Source organism: Pteropus medius, unplaced genomic scaffold (assembly GCF_902729225.1).
Source record: "Pteropus medius unplaced genomic scaffold, Ma_sr-lr_union100, whole genome shotgun sequence".
NCBI lineage: Eukaryota > Metazoa > Chordata > Mammalia > Chiroptera > Pteropodidae > Pteropus > Pteropus medius.
In genome coordinates, this window is record NW_024354911.1 from 4,651,311 (window position 1) to 4,654,673 (window position 3,363).

The 3,363-nt window shown below is 40.5% G+C and overlaps 1 pseudogene; it reads left to right on the forward strand.

The window, feature by feature from the left end:
* The first annotated feature begins 1,310 nt into the window (after positions 1–1,310).
* On the forward strand, positions 1,311–1,427 carry LOC120598013 (uncharacterized; annotated as a pseudogene).
* Positions 1,428–3,363: the final 1,936 nt, after the last annotated feature.

Genomic DNA, 3,363 nt, shown 5'->3' on the forward strand with positions numbered 1-3,363 from the left:
ATGTACAGTTCAGTAGCATTTAGTACATTCACGATATTATACTACCATCACCTCTATCTAGTTCCAAAACATTTTATCTCCCCAAAGAGAAACCCCATACCCATTAGCAGTCACTCCCATTTTCCCTTCTCCCCTGCCCCTGGCAACTTCTAATCTACTTTCTGACTCTAAGTATCCATCTATTCTCAATTCTATTTTTATATAAATGGAATCATACAATATGAGATCTCTCTGTCTTACAAGGTCTAAGTTTTCAAGGTCCATCCATGTTTGTAGCACATATCAGTATTTTATTCCTTTTTATGGCTGACAACATTCCATTGTATGGATTTGCCTATTTGCCATTCCTCAGTGATGGACATTTGGGTTGTTTCCACCTTTTAGTGAGCCTGAGTAGTGCAGCAATAAACATTTGCGTAGGGGTCCCCGACCCCAGATCCACAAACAGGTAGCAGTCTGTGGCCTGTTAAGAACCAGGCTGCACAGCAGGAGGTGATCAGTGGGCTAGAGAGCTAGCAAAGTTTCATCTGTATTTGCAGCTGCTCCCCAGTGCTAGCATCACTGTCTCAGCTCCACCTCAGATCATCAGGCATTAGATTCACATAGGAGCACTGGTCCCTGGTGCCAAAAAGGTTGGGGACTGCTGCATATGTGTGCAACATTTCTTGAACACCTGTTTTTAATTCTTTGGGGGTATTATGCTGCCTTTTAAAGGAGGAGATACTCCTACCTTCCTAAATCCTTGCTCTTGGGGATGTCATCTCCCCCACACTCCTTTTCTCTCTCTGGAAAAAAGCAAGACAAGGAGTAGAAATTTGTCAGATCACTGAGTTAGGAAAAGCCTGCTCTGAGGGAGGGGAAAAAAAGGAATAAAAAGTTGATAGTAGAGACTACACTCATTCCCAAAAGCCAAGTTATTTCTCAACTGCCATTCAACTCTCTATTGCCAGAGGGGGCCAAGAGGGTGGAGGCCTTCCTATCCAGTCCAAACACAATGGAATGATGAGCTCACTGAGGCTGCATTTCATTGCCAGGGGCCTACCCTTGTCTTTCTCAGCATCTCTGATATGCACATTGTTGCAAACAGATATCTGGTCTCCTTCCTGCCCTGGAGATTCAGACGTAGTGCCATGTTAGAAGATTGACAATAGAAAGCTAGCTTCCAAATGTGTAGACATGCTCCCTCCTGCCCTTCCTTCCACTGCCTACGAAGTCTTGGTAATGGAGACATCGTCCATGTTCTTCAAAGTTCCATAGCAAATCTTTCTACATTTCCAGCTTTGTGAAGTTGGTCATTAAATTATCTTTCAGTCTATGGCCATGCCACCCTACAAGCCCAATCCCATCTGATCTTGGAAGCTAAGCAGGGTTGGACCTGGTTAGTACTTGGATGAGAGACCACCTAGGAAGACTAGGTGCTGTAGGCAGAAAAAAATAAAATTAAAATAAGGGATTGTAAGCTGACAATTTCCTTGCAATCTGTGAGGTCAACCAAGGGTTACCTCGCATAAAAAAATATTATCTTTCAACTTTTTTCTCCCCCAACCTTTAGAGCTGACCAATTTAAGTTCCTTTGATTGGTGCACAGAGGCTTCATTTTCTAGCCCTTTTTTCTAGCCCTCTGCATGTCCCTTTTTCACCAGGTGGCCCAGAAAAGACCTGAATAAGGGCTTGATGGAATTGGAATTAAGTCAGAGACAACTGCATTATTCTAGAGATCAGGTGGCCTCTCTGCTCTCCTAAACTTTCAAATCTTCGTTAAAAATTTATTTCTTCTTTTTTTTTCTTTGTGCCACCCCATAGATTTTGTCTTTTTTTCCTCTGAACTTCTAAAGTCACAAACTGGTGACTTTAAGGTTGAATCTGACCTAGAGATATGTTTCTAAACATATTTTTTAAAAAAAGTGCTTTAAAGAACATGAGCTGCCATTGAAAAATAAGGGAATTTTGCATAAAAATCTGGTTATCTAGCTTCTATTGGAAAATTGGAAGATCTGGCCATGCAGGGTGTATATTCCATGTGGCACAATCAACTTATGTTGAGTGGCAGCAGGGTCTCCAGTTCACAGAGACCCATGTCACCTGTGACCCTCTCCTGACCCACAGTCCCTCATTTATGTTAACTCCCTGACCCCTCATCTACAGTTATATGAAGAACATAATCAAATTACTTCAAAAATTTTGGGTAAAAAAAAAATGCTATCTATTTTGGACAAATACCCTCACTTTTTGGTGAGTTCCTTAAGCTAACCATCAGTCAATGACCACTTACCTCAGAGATTTATTGTGAAGGCCTCTTCTATGCAAGGATGGTGGAACCTAAGGGAACACTGGTTGGCATTTCAGTTATTTCTACTTTAATTTTGTATCTTTTGTTAATTTCACAGGATATTCAGTGATAAATTTCATTAGTATGTAAACACTTTATTAAATCAAGCCAATTGTGATTGTTGTTGGAGAGAAGACTTATCTTTCTGTGAACACAAGGTTGCTTTACTGGGATGCTGACAGAAGAGAAGGAAAAACATTGCCAGAGACTCTGATAATTCACTCTGTCATGAACTTGACACCTGGAACACCCGAGGACTTTTTTTAATCTTTAATTTAAAAAATATTGTCACTCATAAATCTGGAAGGAGCAGAAAGAATAAGAATGACAGCATTTCAGGAAAGGAAGAGGGAGGCATTTTTTAAAAAACATTTATGAATGTGGGTACATATTTGTGTGGTTGAATGTATGTTCATGCACTTTAGTCAGCAAGTTAGTGTGAATGTGCACAGATGAGAAATTGAGGGTATGTCAGTTTGTACAGGAGAAAGGGGAGATTCTATGCTCATGTGTTATAGAAAGGGTTCTCTTGAGTTCCCCTTCTAGGAGGTTTACAGAAGGCAGAGCAATTTATGAGGTACTTCTACCACTGTTATCAGTTAACTCTTGATTTTTGCCTGATGTTGTCTGTCCAGAGTCCTCTCACTCAGTTCTTTATTTGTTCTCCCTTTCCATGGTCTCCGTTGGTACAGGAAAGATATATTAGTTCAAAAGTATTTATTGAGATCTTATGACTTGCCTGAAATTATTCTACGTATTAGAGATAAGGATGGGAAAAAGTAGATGAGGCCACTGCTTTCATGAAGGTTTTATGCTGGTGCAGGAAGATAGATGCTCAACATGGACAGAAAAACACAAATAAGATGATTTCAGGTAGTGTAAGTGTAACTCATAAATGCTGCTTTGGAGAGGGTTAGTGGAGGGTCCTGAGGCAGTGATGCTGATCTATACGATGACCAGGCCACAATGCAAGGTTTCAGAGAGGAAAGTAAGTGCAAAAGACCCATGTGAGAACAAATTTGATGTGTTCTGGA